Consider the following 21,794-nt stretch of genomic DNA (forward strand, 5'->3'; position numbering starts at 1 on the left):
CAAGAGCTTTAGAAGATAGGCTCTAATGCACTTTGGCGAGAATACAATCGGCTCCATACCCAAAATAATCAACACAGAAATAAACGGAGTACCCTAGACCTAGTATATTACTGTTGCTACTTAGTGCTTTTACTGCAACGAAGGACATGTAAGGAAGTTATGCCCGTATATACCCAGAAATGAGAAACCGGTTAACAATACTACCAACCCTAGCGGATCAGAGAATCAGAAGCAGCAAGCAGCCAACCACAAAAATCAGAGCATCCCTAACAAACAACAAAGATCTCATGGAAACAACTCTCAGTCGAGTACCGAGGAGACAAAATCAAGTGGTAGCACTAACCAAACGCAACTTTCGGAAGAACCTCCACCAACATCGATTAAAAGCAATCCTAGAGAAAAGGAAACAGAACACAGATAACTAACTAACTCTAAAAGATAAAAATAACGAAGATGAGCAAGAAACAAAAACGGAAAAACAGCCAAAGACAAACCAGCGCAGCTGCAGCAGGGAACCTTTGCCTCCAAGCATTCTAGAACCTCCCAACAGCCTGTAGAGGGGAGATGAAGAAATCGAGCTTCTTGAGTCCTCAGATGATGAAGATGAAACTGGAAATGCAGGTCTTCCTTACACTGAAGGCCTACTTACAAATGAGCAGCTTCAGAGCTTTCTTAAAAAAGTTCGAGGCTCTTCGCAAAAACTGCTCATAGCCTATGACTACATCGCTGACATCAGCGGCATTATCACCTAGCTGGAAAAATTAAGAACTATTCTAGCAGGAAAAAGAGGGAGAAAAACCACCAATCTCAGGAAAAGGATATTCTACCTGATAAACGGGCTTGAATCCCAGCGGCAGCGTAACTATCCGTAAAGGAAGTGAGGAGTGAGGATTACCGCGCCAAATAAAATTAAACCATAAAATAACGAGCACCTCAGTAAACCTTCTCTCACTGAACCCTAGAGGATGTGCCACACCACTGCGAAACAGGCTGGTCCTACAGCATATACTTGCCTACCGGCTAGAACTAGTTATGCTGCAGGAAACTAACTTCCATTGCAACAGAACAGCAAAGCTTCATATCAACACTGGAAGAACTGACCTTATACCATGCACCACTGTCCTGCCATATAACTTCATGGATCTGGAGTCAGCATTGGAATTCAACAAAACAGCGCTCTAAAAGTAGAAACGATCGATACCTTTCCTGGGTGTGCACTATATGAACTCATTATAACTCAGACTGGAAAGAAAATATATATCATTAACATATACATCCCACAAAGTGAATAGCTTGCAGTGCAGGTACTGGAGTTTGTACGAAACTACCTCAGCAAGGTCAATGACCACATCATAAGGAGATTTCAACTGCACTCTGGATCCTGCAATGGACAGACAGCAATGCCAAGAACATCGACACTCACTAGCTCAGCTTCTCCAGGATGTAATAAATGACTACGAGCTGACTGGCACTTTCAGAGACTTGCACCCATATGAGAAAGTGTTCTCCTGACGAGCGAAAAGTGGTCCTACAAGTGTCCTATACCAGGCACGGCTAGACAAATACTACACATCGATGCACACAATACCCTACATCAGAAGAGTCACATACCATTCATCTCATTCATCAGACCATGATTCCATCCTTAGCATTTGCATTCCTGGACACACCAGACACACAAAGGAGGAGCATACCGGATATTTAACAACAGCCTACTAAAGGATACAGAATATCTCAGAACCTCCAAAATCTATATCGAAACTCTCATCAGAGATATATACTTTCCAATAAATTTACGAGTGGTGGTCACTTTTAAATCCAAAGTTAGGGTATTACCCAAAAATATAGTCACCAAAGAAATTTGAATAAGCATTCAATCCTTGAAAATTTGCAACAACAACAGCAATTGCATCATCGAGAATCTGAGCAATGCCAGTCCCTAGAAGTCAACATACGCTCACAGCTAGAGCACTCAAAAATATATACCAAGCCAACTCAACATCTATGGAGGCCACGAATATAATTCTCTCCGATGTGAAAAGACTCTCACCAACAAGGTGTAACACAGAACCCCCATCACGTTACGCGATCTGACAACTGCCTGTACATCCTTACCTAAAGATAAATCTCCTGGCATAGACAGGCTCCCCACAGAATTTTACCAGTCCTTCTGGGAACAGCTTGGACCTATCCTCTACAGAGTTTTTGTAGACGCGAATGCCAATGGCTTTCCACTGAATATGACATCAGTTATTAAACACATTCCAAAGAAAGGAGACGTGACAAAATTAGGGAACTGGAAACCCATTTCTATCACAAACACCGACTGTAAAATTATATCAAAAGTTATTGCCAACAAACTTAAACCCGCTCTGAGCGAAATAATAAATAGGCATAAGGGCTATTCCATCCCTGGTAGATCTATCCACGGAAACCTACACCTCATAAGGGATCTCATAAGCATTGCGAACAACAACAGTGAAACATTGGGTCTTGTAACACTAGACCAAGAAAAAGCTTTCGACCACGTTGAACACTTATACCTCTTCAACTGCTTGAAAGCATTTGGCTTTGGCTCAGGCATCATTCATTCTATTAAGATGTTGTTTGCCAAGGCACAGTTTTGCATGAAAATAAACAACGGGCTTACCATAACTGCACCTTACAACAGAGGTATTAAACAAGGCTGTCCAATTTCCAATCCTCTTTACACAATTGCCATTGAACCTTTTTTGTGTAGACTCAGCATGCTGCTTAGGGCATGCCACCTTAAACATCCCTACCAAACCATAACCCTGACAGCATATGCTGATGATGTTACAATCATATCCCGCAAAGAAGAGGACTTCCATAACATACAAATGGCATACCAACAATATCAGGCAGCCTCAGGAGCGAAACTAAACACACATAAAATCACAGGACTGAGGAGTGGCAAATGGAAAAACCGAACGGATTCCAATATGTCTGGTACTTGGTCTGCAGAGGGAAACAAATACGCGGGGATTTACCTAGGAATAACGCCCTCTTATGAGGATAAGAACTGGGAAACACTAAACAAACGTTTCAAGCAAGTACTAGGAAAGTTGGCAGCAATACGAGCCTCTGCTCCACAAGACGGAGAACAATAATCGTTTACGAAATAGTCACCAGTGTCCTTTGGCATACTCTGAAGATTCTCATGCCACCAGTGCAATTCATCAAACAAATAAAGTCAACCATCTATCGATTCATATGGAACAAAACAAACCGGCTTTCCTACTCAAGCTATGTGCTTTTCTCAAAGATGGAGTACAAAATTTGATCTCCATTGACAACAGGGTAACAAAGTTCTGCGCTCGAATTCTCCTTAATGCCCTACAACAGGAAATATCACACAAATGCACCTTGAATAAATTTTTACTTCTTCCACTAGTCTCTCTCTCTCCGCAACCTTAAGAATGGCAACAGCAAAAGTGCCAGTAAATTTAACAAACTTTTACAAAGATGCCCTTCGACGATGGAAGAAGCTAAACCTCCAGCACACAGTGAAGATAGCATCTCTACCTGAAATCCTCATGGAACCCATCTTCCACAATACGATGGTAAGAAGCCCGATCACTCAGAAAGAGTTTTTTTTTTCTCCATGGAGCTGGCGAAGCGTGAGGATCTTGGGTGACAATTTTTCTCCAAGCCTCACCAAAATCGCTCGAAAACCTGGAATATAGGAATGAGTCTGAGCAGATACATACTGTAAAGGCCACTTTTCAAGCCGCTATGCCTGATAGCATAACAGAAGTGGGGCTTAGCCCTCCCAACTCAGAAGATCCGGCGCCTGTCTTTCTGATAAAAACCAATAACTCATGGGAGAAACTTACACCCAGCAACACCAACAAGATCTACAGCACTCTAACACAACAATCTAACGAAAGCACTTTATTGGAAAATCCTGCATCATCTGATCAAACACTATTTCAATGGGACTAACCATATCGCACAAGAGGCGTCAAACCTGACGCAGATATTCAGTGGAGAATGTGGCACAATATATTACCCACTCCTACTATATTACGAAAATTAAACTCAAACGTCTCAGATAACTGCCTGGTCTTCTACCAATTAGGGACAGTCTGACATATCTACTTGGAATGTCCAGTCAAAACCCAATTAATCAGTTTGTCTCGGGAAACGGTAGCTCTCACCTACCTGTGGTAGTCTTCACACACAAGAGGAGAATTTCAGTCACGTCCATGCGGAGTCATATAACCATTCATTCTGCAATTACCTCTTCTTCACCGCGAAAGCGGTAATATACAACTTCTACCTCAGACATACAAGACCAGACAGCACAGCAACTTCACAGAGAGAGGCAATTGACTAACTCATTGCAGCCTTCAAACAAAAGGTGAGAAGTCGGATCCTACACGAGCATCACCACCATAGGTAATACAACACATTAGATCTTTTCCACCAAGACTGGAATCCACGGAGTCAACTCCTGGCTAAGCATGGCGACTGCATTATAATCCACTTTCCAGCATAGAAATGACCCCCCCCCCTTCTCAAAAAAAGGAAGAGGAAGGATTGTTGTGCTTAACAGTGCGAAAATTAATCAGCTGGCACTCTCATATAAATAGACGATATTGTGCTATAGTAACTCTTATGTTCTTCCACATTTATGTTCTTATACAGTATTATGTTAAAATAACTCTTAATGGGCTTTAATCTAAAAAAAAAAATGTAATTCGCCTTATAAGTGACTTCGATGTAACATACCTCGACAAGAGTATGAGCATGTAACCTCTTTGTCTGACTGCAGAGAACCAAAAACCGGTTAATCCTGTAGATAAGAAATTTATGTTCACAATTAAAAAAAATATCTATCTATCTTATATATATTTATAGATATATCTATCTTATCTATCTATGTCCTTCGCTCTATATCGTCTTTGGAAGCATCCAAATCAGGAAGTGCCTATTGCATTTTCAACAATACTCTCCTAAAGATCCAGCTTATATAACAAACACTGGGGTTTTATTAACCAACCTCACTCACTCGAAAGTGGATACAGAACCAATGAAAACATGGTGGCCCCACTTAAAATCACGAATAAAATCCTTTACGCAGATCTACAGTCACCAGAAAAATCAACAGAGGAATATTAGATTCCGACAATTTGAAGAACAGCTCAAGTATATCCCACAATCAAGCCCTGAATATCATTCTGCCTTCCAAGCCATGCAAGGACAGGTAGAATTATCGGTAAAAGGTGCCCTACTTAGATCGCGGCATACACAAATAAATCTTTCTGACGCCCCCACAAAATATTTTTTCTCTTTGGAAAAAAAATGCCAGACAGCAAATTCCATCTCTGCTATCAGACTTCAAGATGACAGCATCACAGAAGATCCAAGTAAAATCACCTCTGAAATCCTACAATACTAGAAGAATGCATACAGCACTGCAGGAACATCCCATCATGCCATTCACGAAATAGCGAAAGAAACCAAAAAAATCTCTTCAACAGATCGGAACCACTTAGAAAACAAAATCACGCTAGATGAACTGAAATCCGCATGCATATCTTTGCCAAAGAACAAATCTTCTGGCCTTGATGGGCTCACGTCAAAGTTTTTCCAAGTCTTCTGGAATCAACTCGGACCACTTCTCCTCAAAACACTACAAGAAACCTCCCACAATCCGTCACGACCTCAGTAACACGATTGATACCAAAGAAGGGAGACCACACGGATATCCGAAACTGGCATCCAATCTCCCTAATTAATACCGATTGCAAAATCATTTCCGAAGTTATAGCAAACCGAATAAAGCCAGCACTGCCTGAAGTTATTGGCCAACATTAAACGTACTCTGTCCCAGGAAGATCAATACATGATAACCTCCATTTAATAAGGGATCTCATCCACATCGCAAACAGCCAACATGAAGACCTAGCACTCGTCAGCCTTGATCAGGAGAAGGCTTTCGACAGGGAGAGCACGAGTACCTTTATGAAGTTCTAAAGGCATTTGGCTATGGTCCTCTCATGATTGAAACAGTGCAATTGCTTTACAGAGATGCACACTTCTGTTTAAAAATCAACAACAGGCTCACTCGCACTTTGTCATACTCTCGAGGGATCAAGCAAGGATGTCCCCTCTCCGTTCAATTATACACACTGGCTATAGAACCCTTCTTAAAAAGAGTACACGACACCATCATCCCACCAGCATGTTAGAGCAACATCAAAAAATTACCCTATCAGCATATGCCGATGACGTCACTATAATGGTCCGAAATGAAGAAGAAATGACAGTAACCGAGGAAGTACACAGACTATATGCACACGCCTCAGGGGCCAAATTAAATTCTGAAAAAACTACGGGCTTGTGGTCAGGCAGATGGAATCCTAGAAATGATTCTCCGATCGAATGTACCTGGTCAAGCGAAGGACAAAGATACTTAGGTGTACACCTTGGCAACACCAAAGTATATAACACACTGAACTGGACACAGCTGCACAACCGTTTTAAACAGGTGCTAGGTAAATGGAACAGTATTCGTTCCATATCTTCACTTAGAGGAAGAGTACTAATAGTTAACCAGATGGCTGCGAGTGTCTTATGGCATACCCTCAAAGTACTCACACCTCCTGAAGAATTTCTCTACCACATTCAAAAGGAAATCAAACGTTTCCTCTGGAACAAAACTCACTGGACAACATACCCTCAACTCTGCAAGCCACTCAGCAAGGGAGGTCAAGGCCTGATTTCCCTTGAAAACAAGATTAGATCCTTTAGGATAATCCTCCTTCTAAAGACACTTCAATGCAATCACACTTATGTAACCACCTTCGATTACATCACGAAATCATTCACCAGAGGACTTACACTTTCCACAATCCTCCGAATGGCCAGTCTTGCACCATCTCCTCCTAAACTACCTCATTTTTACAAAGATGCTCTACAGCGGTGAAAAAACACAGGACTTCATCACACACTTACAGGATCAACAGAGTCAGCTGTACTTACAGAACCACTATTTCCGAACAGAAACATAACAAGTCTCACAACTGGCCAGCCATTTCTTTTCCCTACATGGAACTGGGCAGGAACAAGAGTCATAGGGGACCTCCTAACCCAGACCCTAAAGTGGAAAGCATTCACAAGCCTACCAATGAAGAGCCCCAAAACTGAAAAGCAATATCAACAGCTGCAAGCCTCCATTATAAAAGGCTATCCAGATATCGCTACACCTCAGGAAATCCGTATTCCTTCTAGAAACTGCTTGGGGCCGATATTTCATCTGGTACAGTCTAAAGCCTCACTTCCAATTCTTCTCTCTAACTACAAGATAATATACCACTTCCTCATGTCAGTGCCTCCAACCTCGCCCTTATATTCATCCTTAACACTCTCTTCTACAAGGCCGCATATGACACTCAGTTTTCAGTGGGATCTACCATATAAATCAAAGTGTGCCAAACCAGATTCCGACATACAGTGGAGACTATGGCATAACATCTTGCCAATCCCTTCTAAGCTCTACAAATTTCAGCTAAGAGAAACGAATCTCTGTCTATTCTGTGATGTTTCAGGTACCTTGGAACACCCATATCTAACCTGTCCCGCAAACAAAGTGATAATCACCTATGCCCTGAATACTGCCTCTAGCACCTGTAACTACGCACACAGCCAAGAAGACTACTAGAATTTAGTCCACACAGAAGAAAACAGACACAGAATATGCAATTTCCTCTTCATCTGCGCTAAGACCGTCATTTACAGCTTCTACCTAAAACAGACAAGAAATAACCACTGAAGCTGCAAAAACCCTCATGTATATCCTCCGTAACTAACTAAAAAGTAGTCTTCTATTGGAACTTGAGTACTTCAAAGAACCAAGAACTGTCGCGAAATTCATAGAGGAGTGGAATCCAACAGGTAACCTGTTCTGGATTGACGAAGACAATGCGCTTCATCTGAAAGATAACTCAGACTGAAACTGAACTGTAAATTTTGAATTCATTTATTGCATTCTCTATTGTATACCCGAAAGGAAAATGTTTCTTTCTCTGTAATATATATATATATATATATATATATATAATATTCATCAAAGCTTGATTTGTTCCTCAGTCTTAAGAAAAGGCTGGTTATATTCCACTAATTCAAGCCCTACCTAAGGCCCTACGAGTTGTGGAAATACTTTCTGAAAATGAAAGCTGTGCCGAATAAAACGGCCTTTTGCAGCTGCCCAATTTTTAATCCATCTAACTCGAGTGCTTCTAAATGTTTTTTCAGTTTTCAGTTTTTTAAGTCAGCAGTTAGAATTGAAGGAAGTACAGGAAGATGGTTTAATATTAAATCTGGTGCAGACAAGGATACAAGGATGTACATTATCCACTCTGTTATTCGTTATCTATATGGATCACATTATGAAGGAAAGTGGTGTTAAACATGATATCAAAATTGGAGATGTTAATCTCAGCTCTTTGCTTTATGCGGATGATGTTATACTTCTAAATAAATCCGCTACAAGTCTGAAAATTCCCTGACTAAACTGACTAACAGTTGTAAGTTTATGTTTTATATAGACATGATATAAAGATCAGCAATAACAAGACAAGGACAACGAAAATAGTCAGAATTATGAAAATATCAACTGAATGCAGAAACTCTAGAACAAGTGAAACATTTCAGCTAATTAGGCACGATTTTTAATGAAGACGGTAAATCAGACAATAGAATCAACAAAGCTGGTATGGTACTAAGTCAACTGAATACATTTATATTGAATAAGAGAGAAATTAGTCAAAACTCTAAATTAGCTGTATACAAGACAGTGTTCAAACCAATTTTAACATAGGGATCTGAGAACTGGGTCAGAAGTTAAACACTTGACCAAAGACCAGAGACCGCAGATATGAGAGTCCTGAGAAAGATTAGAGGTGTGAACAGATGGCATCAGTGGCAATATTATATTAAAAATGACGATATTAGGAAAGAACTTGACATTGTCAGAATCCAGGAATGCGTTAGCAGAGCTAATCACAGCTGTAATGGTCACTTAAATAGAATGGGCGAGAAAAGATTGGCAAAAGAATTGTTCTCTGCGAAGAAAAAGACCCAGAGGAAGACTACGATATAGGTGGATTGACACGGTTCAAAGTGCTTTAGAAGGCAGAAATATAAGGTCTGATAATGTTGCAGTCTTGATAGCCCATCATATCTTGTACACCACTCTAGGGTACATATCAGGAATTTGATGATGATGATTTGCGGTGGTACACAAATTTATCCCTACGATTTCTGGATTGTATACAGAAGAGGGCAATCCAGCTAATTAATGATCCCTCTCACACCGAAGTTCGGTTTCTGCCTTGTGCCTCTTTCATGGGCAGTGCTCTGTTGAATTGGCCACTATTATTGCTCCACTCTCTGCTCCAAAATCATTAAACCAAGAGCCATTGCTAACCTAACCAACACCCGTTTACAGTCTACCTTAAAACTCACCCAACCAACTTCACTGCTAACTCTGTTGTTCCATCTACTTCTGTCCATTGCAACAATCACCTGCACTCTGCATTCCTCAAAGATTATAAAACTTCAGCTGTTCAATCAAAATGTGAACAGATTCCTCCTTCTATTCCTTTACCCGCACACTCCACTAGTGTGTTATTGGCGTTGTGGCCTTTCGTGTGTGGATCGGATATAAAAAATTATATTAATTCATTCAAGTCACCTTTCAAGTTCTCTACATCGCTTATATTTACCAATGGTTTTCCCAACTTACCATCATCAGCAAACAACTTAATATCGCTCGTCGAATTATCTCCAATATCATTATCATGCAGATAAAAAAGTATCGGACCAACAACACAGCTCTGTGGCGCACCAATGGTCACATTTCTGATATAGCCGCAACTATTCCTTGATGCGAGTATGACAACCCCAGCTTATCCATGACACCAATCTAATATCCATCCCTATTGACTTTCGCTTACTTTTGCGTAAGTGAGCGGAAGTGAATTGCGAAGTCCAACAATACTGCAGTATGGGTTGCTTTTATCTATCTTTATCCCCACTCATATGGGTCTCAAATTTTCAATCTCACTCATGCAATGGAACTATCATAGGTTCCCTTTCCCTCCCTTGAAACTCTCTCAGAGTTGAGACATACATTAAACAACCACGTCTAGTCTAGTCTGGAGCCAATTTTGTTGCACATTTTCGCAAGACGTTGGCGAAATCCCATCTCATTCCAGTGAAGAATTCAAAAGAATAACAAGATACCTTTAAAGCTGGCAAAAATGTACGATTTCGTGGAGTCACTGGCTATATTGTTTTCTAATCGATCAAATGACTTTGTAATTTGAAATTGAAATAACCAATAGAGAGCAACAACTGCTTCACAATAATATTTCTGTCATCTTTTAATTGGATCGCATAGTTGATAGAAAACATTGGACGGCTAACTGTATTAACGGATAAATGACATTTGCCGAAAGTGAAGTCGAAAAACTATCGATTAGGCTTCACTTAAATGAAAGAGAAGCAACACATGCAATTCAAGCGAACCTAGTTAAAAAGACGGTTTAAGAAAAATTCAAGCATTTCAGGAATGCACTGAATACAAAATCGACGGATTTAAAAAAAACGTGAACGAGAATTTTATTGCTATTTTTACCTGACACCTCCAAGGAGGCTGAGGACTCATCGTGGGACGAGACACTACTAAACACAACTCACCTTCTCTCCTGATTAATAATTCACCTACACAACTGCCATCAACACAGGATGCCACCTACAGTCCACTACAACCAATAATATTTTTTTGTCCGTAAGTTGTGTATGTTCACTTTATCCAGTATGTCTCTATCTGGGATTAAAAATTCTTATACACCCATGGCCTGTATAACATTATAACATTTCGATTGCAAGCTGATAATTGAATTCTTTTTCTTCCATCAATAGTCTGTTACCATTGTACCCTTACATCCCTTATATACGCTTTATAGCCTTATAACCTTATACACGCTTAGTTGTGGAGTAGGCGGATAAAATTGGTGATTCAGATGAGAACGTTGACAAGATAAGCTAGAATAGCATGTTTGGGTCAACAACCCCCTTAAGCAACTTCACTTTAACAAGTCTGAGTGGGCAGGAACTTGATGAGATATATTAAAAGATAATTATCAGTGTTGTTTGTTGATTGTCAACAATCAACACGTGGTGTAACATATATTCTTAAAAGAATTTCCATTACATCTTTCGCTGTATTGTTTTCACACGAAACTGCCGATTAGAAATCCTTTCAGTATCATTGTTATTGTGACGTACAAGTTGATATCTAGAATACGCTGGGTATAAACCAGTGTTGCAGTGTTGATTCAGATAAGAGCGTGGCCTAGGTAAAGTTGAATAGCATGTTCGGGTGAACAGTCCCCTTAAGCAGCTTGGATTTTAGGAGACTGAGTGGGCAGGAGCTTGAGATGTATTAAAAGATGGTGTGAAATTTTCGACTCATTATTGTGTGGTAAAGGATGGTGTGGGTCTTACGACGAAGGAGTGGAGCGGGGGTATATAAGGCAAGCGCTATCCAATGGACTGTGAAGTATTATTCCTGTCCTGAAGCTGCATCTGATGCACGGATTAGCAGCAGGAGAACTGGTTTAAAATTTCACACCACTCTCCAGCGCTGAGGAGTTAAGTTGAGGACGGTGAGAAAATCGTCCTCAGCTTGGAAGTTTTGACTCGAGTATTGATAGCGGTTAAAGGTGGCGAGCGCTATTCGATATGCATTATAACTGTCTTGAGGCTGGATTTAATGCACGAATTAGCAACAGGCGAAACGGATAAAATCTCTTACAGCTCCTCAGTTCTGATGAGATAAGATGAGGACAATGAAAGAATTCTCTTCATCTTGAGTTCCATGGGTTAAATATGCTTAGATGTTGAAACAATGTTTAAAAAAATTATAAATGTTAATAAATAAAGATTTTCTTCATTTATTCTTTTAAATTTAAAACTCAGAGAGCGCACATACGATAACTTGTGTCTGAACTTATATGTCGAAAAATATAGAATCATTTTTGGCTTTCTATTTTCTATATATATATAACCCGAAACTGAGAAATTACCAATACAATATACTCAGCTATGTTGCACATACACTCCTTGGGAGAAAGTCAGTGGACATCACCATGGAGAAGATGCGTCGTGACATGAAACCAGTGATGTGTTTGTAGAGGGTATAAATTGAAGGAATATGATGCTCACAACTCTTCCAAATGAAATGGCCACGAATAGAAACTCAACTCCGAGAGTTTTCTTAAAGATGCGTTGTGATAGGATTACATGTTGCAGTCTATCTGTTCGTAAAATTGTTGAAAATTGGGCAATTAGAGGCCAACAGTGGTTCGGGAATGACTGAGATGGAAATAGAGGGAGGCAACTGCAAGGGTCATCCTCAGTGGACGACCCACCATACTCCCTGGAAGAGGCTGTAGCATGGTACGAAGGATAATATTTAAAAACCGCCATTCCTCGGCCAATACACTCAATTTAGTTCTGAGCATCGACTGGAACACGAATCTGCACCTCCCATGTTGTTTCCGAGAAAGAGAAACTGGGAATTATGGTAGCGGTCTTCAGTGGTAAAAAGAGAGAGTGTTTGCTAGGACGCTGAAGCTTAGAAACACGAATGGAGAGATGATGTGGAGAGGTGAATGACACTTCACCTGTTACCCAGTAGAAGGACGGCTGTGGGCGTGGCTGATGACGGCGAACGTCTCTTACCAGAATGCTTAACCCCAACTATGAAATTCGGAGGTGCCACATGATGTCATGGTCCTGTTTTTCCTAGTTGGACCTCTGTCTTCTGCGGAGACATGAAGACTGAATTTCGAGAGCTATCTGAAGATTCTGGACAACGTAATGTTTACTTCTTTGTCACGTTCCAACCGAATTGACCCTTGTCTCTTTCAGCAAGACAATGCACCGTGTCATCATAACGCTGCTGCTGTAACTGTGTGCTTTATGGACATGAACGTCACCACTCTTGATTGACCTCAACTGAGCCATGATCTCAAACCTGTTCAACATTTGTAGGATGAATTGGAACGTCTGGTAGGTTCAAGTGTCATCCTCCACAACAGTGCAGGACCTCATAGCATGCGTACACGAAGAATTGTCCGAAATTCCGATTGCTCGGTATCGTACACTTGTGGAAAGTAAGTTCTGATGGATTGCTGCAATCATCGCAGTGTAGGTATGTCCTTCATCGTATTAAGGTGGGCGCCATGTATATGTTTACTCTTCACACTATGGTATTTGTTGACTTCTTTCTAAGCATGAGAAAGCAATATAAAGAAGTCATCGTCATCAAATTAAAAATCTTAATAAAGTAGTCGACTAGCGGTGCTATTATGCCGGATGCTCCCATAAAGACTAAATACCAATTGATGTTGGCAGCATTCAAATCCACTTTATCACACATCGTTCAGACGAACTGTCATGAAGTAATTCATGGGTTGCCGATATTAACAACTGAAATAAATTGTAAACTAAAGCTTATACAGCTCTTCAAGAGAAATTATCGCTTGAAGATAATTATATGGGGTTAATGGGGCATTATATCAAACATCTGACGTTTATTTGAGTTGTAAGACAGCAGTTAGAATTGAAGGAAGTACAGGAAGATGGTTTAATGTTAAATCTGGTGCAGACAAGGATACAAGGATGTACATTATTCACTCTGTTATTCGTTATCTATATGGATCACATTATGAAGGAAAGTGGTGTTAAACATGATATCAAAATTGGAGATGTTAATCTCAGCTCTTTGCTTTATGCGGATGATGTTATACTTCTAAATAAATCCGCTACAAGTCTGAAAATTCCCTGACTAAATTGATTAACAGTTGTTAAGTTTATGTTTTAAATAGATATGGTATAAAGTTCAGCAATAACAAGACCAGGACAACGAAAATAAATTATGAAAATATCAACTGAATGCAGAAACTCTAGAACAAGTGAAACATTTCAGCTAATTAGGCACGATTTTTAATGAAGACGGTAAATTGGACAATAGAATCAACAAAGCTGGTATGGTACTAAGTCAACTGAATACATTTATATTGAATAAGAGAGAAATTAGTCAAAACTCTAAATTAGCTGTATACAAGACAGTGTTCAAACCAATTTTAACATAGGGATCTGAGAACTGGGTCAGAAGTAAAACACTTGACCATAGACCAGAGACCGCAGATATGAGAGTCCTGAGAAAGATTAGAGGTGTGAACAGATGGCATCAGTGGCAATATCATATTAAAAATGAGGATATTAGGAAAGAACTTGACATTGTCAGAATCCAGGAATGCGTTAGCAGAGCTAATCACAGCTGTAATGGTCACTTAAATAGAATGGGCGAGAAAAGATTGGCAAAAGAATTGTTCTCTGCCAAGAAAAAGACTCAGAGGAAGACTACGATATAGGTGGATTGACACGGTTCAAAGTGCTTTAGAAGGCAGAAATATAACATCTGATAATGTTGCAGTCTTGACAGACTATAATATCTTGTACACCACTCGAGGGTACATGTCAGGAATTTGATGATGATGATGACGATGACAGAGAATTATAATATTTTTCTTATTTTAGTTTTATTTATTTTTTATTTAGTCATAATCTGCGCTGTAGAAACCAAACATGGAAATTTCAAACCCAATAAACTGGAGAAGTTTCATTCGCATAAAGCAATGAAATTCATCAACTGCTTTATGTAAAGATTAAATATATGAAATACATATTTGAGCATAATTAAATATTTATGAAAGACATATAAAAGAAATATATAAATATCTTTTTCACCAAAGTAAATACATAAACACTAAAGAAATATTTTTAAGTTGCAGATAATTAGAATAAATTAGTATAGTAAATGAGATTGGTAAATTTCTATAGAAAAATCAGTAAATAAATTAGATTATTTATTTCTCTACCATGGGTTTAAATAAATCCTCTTTCCTTAGCTCAATTATAATTTTTTCCGTTGTTTGCTGCAGGTAATCAGTCACATTTCGTTTTTCTTCTTCAATGACTTGCTTCACTTGTAATAATCCTCTACCTCTTTTTTTGCGTGATAGATATAGCCTAGCAATGTCACTGCGAGGATTGAGAGCATGATGCATTGTCATTAAGGATAAAGGATAAAGAAAACTCCTTAAGTCAATGCATTAAGCATTGACTTAAGGAGTTTTCCTAATCGTCTTATGTATTCTGCTCTAGTTCTTTCTTTGATCTTATTGTGCAGAATTTGTGATGTTTTTAAAATTCCCAAATATTTGTAGCTGTCTTCGAATTTTATTGCTTTGATTATTTCACCATTGAGCAGCTTGATTTCGTTCATATCTTCAAACTTTCCTCTTGTTTTTCCAGTAATTGCACATTTGTGTAAGCCAAAATCCATTGATACATCTTGACTGAATATGTGCACAGTGTTAAGCAACGATCCGAGTTCATTCTCTGATTTTGCATACAGCTTCAAATCGTCCATGTATAAAAGCTGAGATATCTTTGCACACTTTTGCGCAATTTGATAACCATGAGCAGTTTTATTTAAAATTCTAGTTAGGGGGATCAATGATCATATAAACAATAGAGGAGATAATGAGTCTCCTTGAAAGATGCCCCTTTTTATGTTTACCTCTCCAATTTCTTCTCTATTTAGAACCAACGTTGTTTTCCAGTTTTTCATGCTGGATTGCATAATGTTTTGCACGTTTTCGCTAATACCGAATAGTTCTGTGCATTTTAAAATCCAACTACGAGGCACTGAATTAAACGCTTTTTTATAATCTATCCGAGCCATATGGAGGTTGGGTTTTCTACGTTTGCAATTTTTAAGAATCATTTTATCAATCAGCAATTGGTCTTTTGTGCCTCTTGAATTTTTGCTGTTACCTTTTTGTTCAATTGAGAGAAGAGAATTTGCTTTAAGATAGCTGTATATTTTATCAGCTAGTATGCCTGAGAGTAGCTTAAAAGTTGTTGGCAGGCAGGTTATTGGTCGGAAGTTTTCTGGGTTTGGACCTTTTTCTTTATCCTTTATGATCAAAAACGTTTTCCCTGCTGTGAGCCACTCTTCTTTGCTTTTTCCTTCTAAAACATCATAAAATTGGTTAGCAAGTATTTCGTGTAAGCCTGTTAGATATTTCAACCGGTAGCCATGTAATTCATTCTTCCCGAGTGTTGACCAATTTTTTATTTTTTAGTTTGCTTTTGAACCATTTCTGTTGTTATTTTCAGTTGGTCCATTTTTCGTTCTTGAGATTCATTCGTAATTTGTTCAATCCATTTTGCCTTGTTATTGTGCTCTTAGGGTTTCCCACCATAGGTTTTTCCAAAACTTTAGTGTATTTCCTTTGTCTCTGGTATTTATATTTATATTTTCCTTAAGGTTATCATTCCTGCAGCAATCAATTTTCTCGTAAAACTGGTTCTGATTTGCGTGAAACATCAAATTTTGCTTGTACTGTTCAATGCCTGCACTGTATCTTCTTATTTTAGCTGCAACTGCAACTATGTTTTGCTTCACTTCTTCTAATACTTCATCAATAGGTTGTGTTCCAGTATTATATCTCTTTATGAGGTTATTTCGGATTTTTGCGTTTTTCAGCTTCTTTTCCTTAAGGTTTTTCAAATTGCTCACGTCTGCTCTGAGTTTAAGAATTTTATTCTCCAGTCGATGCTTCCATTTTGGTTCCTGAGTCCTACTTCTTTTGGGTTCACTAATCTTATATCCTAATTCAGATGTTACGACGTAGGCTATTGAGTACATAAGTTGATTCGTTTGCCCAATAGTTCCAGTAGGAATATCCCTTGCAGCTTTACTGGCCTCTTGTAGGAGTTCCTTCAGTTTTTGTTGAGGTACTTGTCTCGATACTGGTAGCCTAACTCGTTCCTGGTTGCTGTTCATTTGCTCGATAATTTTTCGTGCGAGGTCTTGTTCCTTATCTGATAGCTTCCTTTCAACTATTTGTATATTTTGAAAATTTTCAGCATTCTGCACATTGGAATCTAGTTCTGCTCCATTCGTATTCTTGGTCACTTCAAGGTCAGTACGGTCTCCTTTTACAGCTTAAGGTTTCAGTGCTTCCAGCTCAAGTTCACTAAATACCTTGCGTTTGATAATGAAGCTGCGTTGCTGCATCAGCCTTTCGAATGAAATTTCAGAATTTGGGTGTCGTTCAAGCCAAAGTTGGAAAATTCGTTTCTGAAATCTCCTAACTGATGGGTTTGAACTGTAGAAGCACTGCATGACTTGTCTATTTTCAGCCATGCTCCACTTTTTCCTAGTAAATACTTTCGAGTTCTGTGGATCTTGCTCCCGTAGCCCATTTGTCACTGGCTGTCCAGGAAGCCTAACATCCAGTGTGGTCCTTGGTAACCCGCTCGACGACCGATGCAGTATAGATTTCTGATTTGTGTTCACCATTTTTAACTGGGGGTGGGCAGGTGCATGAGATAAAAAAAATAGGTAAATAGGACAGAATCACACCTAGCCCTCGAATACTCTAATAGCATTGGGGGGAAGGAGCAAGGTGAAAAGAAATACAGAGGGAAAGAAGAGTACGGACCAGTCTACAGATAATATAACATGTGTATATTACATGAAGTAAGGCGTGGTCCAGCTTCAGGTGCCTCGGGTTCATCATGCCCCTACTCACTAGAGTGAGCCCTTGAGTATATATATATATAGAGAGAAAGTTTTTTACCTTGGGTTATTATACGTTAAAGATACCAAGAAATTTTATATACTTGGTTTTAATCCTTTTCCAAAGAAAGCAAAACAAAGTTTTGCGCGTGAAATATATTTACGTCTGAGCTACTTGTATACTTTGTATAGACGATAATGACTTCATATCAATTGCCTTAGTATGTATCCGATAATGCAACGCACATCCCTTTCGGTCGTGTATAATGCGATATAATGGGAAGGGTCATTACCAGACGGCTTGATGTTTTCCAATGTCTAGGCCAGTAGATTTTCTTCCAAACATGTTGAAAAATTTCAGTTCAATATATTAACTACTTCATACCGAGATGCTCTCAATAATTTCACTGACACACCATCAGCTCCAGAAGCTTTTCTTTTTGGAAGCAGTTCCATTGCTGATATCACTTCAGTTTTTATTTTAATCAGTTCCTCAACAAATTCTCTTCTTTCAAATTCTCCTTGAATAATATTATCATCCTTGTACAAATCCTCTACATACTCTTTCCATCTTTTTTTCATTGCTTCTTTCATTGCTTTTTCACTGCTTCTTCTTCTTCCATCAGACATTTACCCAAATTATGTTTTAAAACTCCTAATCTAGGGATAAACTTCCCTGTAACATCATTTATTTTTTCTAAACAGATCTCTTAATCTACCTATTGCTTTCTTTAATTTTGCTTTCTTTATTTTTTGATATTGATATTGTTTTTTTTTTGATATTTTGAATTTTGATATTGCTTTCTTTAATTTCCTTGCACCCTCTGTATAGATGTTTTCCTAGCCTGTCTTCGGGAACCTGCACTCAGTTGTCTAACCCTTTCTTTATTTGTTCGAAGTTTCATTTTTCTTTTTTCCTCTGCTATTTGAATAGCTTCTTCTGACAACCATTTACAATATTTCTTTCTTGTTGCTTTATTAAGCGTCTTCTTTGCTGCTTCTATGACTGTACATTTTGTTTCTTCCTACAGTTCTTCTAATTCTCTTTCTGTGTTCTACAAACTTTTTAATTTCTTTCCGACTTCTAATTTAAATACTTCATTTATAGGATCTAAATATTGATACTATCCTTTTGTTTCTTCTTAGCCCTTAATTTCAATTTAACTTCAGCTATCAATAATTCACGATCTGTCCTACAGTCTGCACCAGGTAGTGTTTTTGCTGCTTGGGTAGTACTCCTCCGCTTTCTACTGGCAACAATATAATCTATCTGATTTCTGTATTTTCCATTAGGCGAAGTCCATGTGTATAATTTTCTTTTATGTTGTTGAAGCAAATGCTTGCAATAAAGCAACTGTTCTCAACACAAATCCAAAATCCTTTCTCCTGCTTCACTCCTCAGTCCTAAACAAAATTTTCCAGTGATGCCTCGTTCTTCTTTTTCGCCCACTTTTGCATTCCAGTCACCTAATATCAAAAGAAAATCTGTTTTATCAGTGCTGTATACTACTTGTTGCAAGGTACTGTAAAATTCGTCTACCCTATCTTCACTTGAATCTGTAGCGGATACATACATCTGTATGAGTAACATTCACTGGGTATGCCTTTATTCTGATTAGAATTATTCTATCGGACACTGAGTTGTAACCCAAAATATATATTCTGTGTTCTCTTCTAACTATGAATGCTACTGCATTTCTTCGAAGGTTTCATGTCCAGAGTAATATATTATGAAATCAACGGTATCAAAGTGACCCATTCCTGTCCGTCTCAGTTCACTGATTCCTAATACCTTAACTCGATTTCTTCTCATTTCTTTCTTCACCAGTTACAGTTTTCCTTGATACATACTTCTTACATAAGTAAAGCGGGGGCGTCTTCTTCTGAGATTAATTCTATCAGAAGTTGAACTTCCAGAAGGCTTTGATCCAGCATCATCATTTTTGTCAACTTCATTTAGCCATTTCAGTGCCTTCCGATCTAGGTGGGCCATCTTCCAGTACTATATTGCAATAACTTGAGCCTTTATTCATAAGATTTTCTTGGCAAAATATATACAGAAGTGGTTTGCCATTGCCTTCTTCTTCTGTGTTGGTTTAGCCTACTAGGTGAGGCTAAAAGATGCAAGGTACAAACTACAAGAGTTGAAGAAAAGTAAAATAGGAAAGATTGGAGGGGGGTGAGAAGGAGCATATATAAATTCGAACCTACAGTCTGTTTGCTGGGGATTGGGTACGACTAGCAACTATTATTAAATTATTAAGTTATCCATCAGACTATGTGGATTTTAAGGTTGCATTTGTCTATTTTATGGAGGCGAAATTTTTTTCTGGATTTTTATATGTGTTTTTTTTGTTCCTTTATTATGCTAAAACATAATGCATATAAGATCTTCGAGCTGTATAAAACGAATATAACTATCTATGGAAAAGAATGGTTATAAACTTCCAGTGAAAAAAAAAGTTTATAATTACATCTATCTGTGGATTCGAAGAATTAATCTGCTTACTTCCTGAGAGAAAAAGTGAAGTTCTTTTTGTTATTCACTAGGATTTAAACAGGTTAATTGATAGAATCCGCAGATGTCATCATACGCAAATGTCTATAAACGAAGTTTCATACATAATAAAATATAGAGTATGCAGTCAACAGTAATGTTTTTGCTAACACATTCAACAGAACAAGAGGAAAGCTTTATTGGGCGTGTGTATTTGGGGGGGGGGGGGTATAATAGTAAAAGAATTGTCTGATAGATGGCGATACTTTGCTATTCTTAGCATTGTTCTTTCAGTAGAGTGCATGCCTGACTACCTCTAAAACCTGTAGGTAGATAAAAAATGACCATACGGAGTATAGGGGTATAAGGTAACATATGTAACCTAAGTATTTATTTAAGAAATAGTGAAAGATGATTTCTCTAAGAGCCGTGATCGTCTAGTGGTTAGGACATTGCGTTGTGGCCGCAATAACCCAGGTTCAAATCCTGGTCACGGCAGTTTTTTTATATATATATATTACTTGACTTTATTCTAATCCAGATTTTTGCATAGTTTTGCGGGAACTTTCTTGGATCTAAACTTATTTATTTAAATATGAATTTTAAATCGTGGGAGATGAATTTCATGGCCCACCGATTTAAACACCGTCCTGTTTATTTGAGGTCCGACGCGGCTTGAAAAAGTTCCATATTTGCTCTGTTAGAACAGGGTTTACAGACTATGTAAAAATCGATAAAAGCCTACATACATAGGCTTGCTTAGACATTTCGTGAGTGGAAATTACATAAAAAGTAATCATTTTTTTAAAATTAAAATAACATCTTCTATTAGTGTTTCCTTTATTAATTAGGAATTAGACTGTTTTATATCTTTTGGAAATCGGTAAGCATCCTTTCAACATTTCTAATCATTCAGTTTAGACTGATGATTAAAGTAGTGTGTTAGATTGAAGGCGATGCTCCTAATCCTAATTAGCAGCTATTTTAATCCTGACTAGCAGTTATTTTAGTGTTATTAGTGTCATTAGTGTTGCTCCTAATCCAAAGGATTAGGAGCAACACTCACTGTGGAACATTTACCCGTACGTGTGTCCGCAGTGAGTGTTGCTAAGTTGCAAATTTGGAAATCGGGATTTTTATTCACTGAACAGAAATTCTACTTCCCTCCACCAGAGAAACCAGCTCTGAAATTGAGAGAAAAAGGTGTGGACTTATTTTCAGTCCCTCTCAGTATGATTAGACTCGAAACTGCAACTTTCTGATGAATGAGCGCCACCACGGATGTTATCACGATCTAGGCGGGCACACTAAAAAACCTACAATATCCTAATTTATATTATATTTGAAATTTTATATTTATTTTTAATTGTATATTACATCTAAATTATATAGCATATTTAAAACTCATCTTACAACTATATGAACTATTTTATGACGATTTAATCTTTTTTTATTCATAATATTGAGCTTAATGATGATAATAAACTTAATGAAATATATATCTAGTTGCGGGAAAAAAGTAATGTTTTGAATACATAAATATTGTTTATTTATTTATTTATTATTTTTTTTAAAGATGAACCCTTAATGCTTTGATAT

General features: G+C 38.2%; 1 non-coding gene across 1 annotated transcript; it reads left to right on the plus strand.

Moving 5' to 3' along the window:
- The first annotated feature begins 20,621 nt into the window (after positions 1-20,621).
- TRNAH-GUG (transfer RNA histidin (anticodon GUG)) lies at positions 20,622-20,693 on the plus strand. The gene has a single exon. It is a non-coding gene; the product is annotated as a tRNA-His (tRNA).
- The last annotated feature ends 1,101 nt before the right edge of the window (positions 20,694-21,794 follow it).

The sequence above is a fragment of the Typopeltis vanoorti genome, chromosome 8, assembly GCF_054136105.1.
Source record: "Typopeltis vanoorti isolate ZY-2024b chromosome 8, IOZ_Tvanoo_1.0, whole genome shotgun sequence".
Taxonomy (NCBI): domain Eukaryota; kingdom Metazoa; phylum Arthropoda; class Arachnida; order Uropygi; family Thelyphonidae; genus Typopeltis; species Typopeltis vanoorti.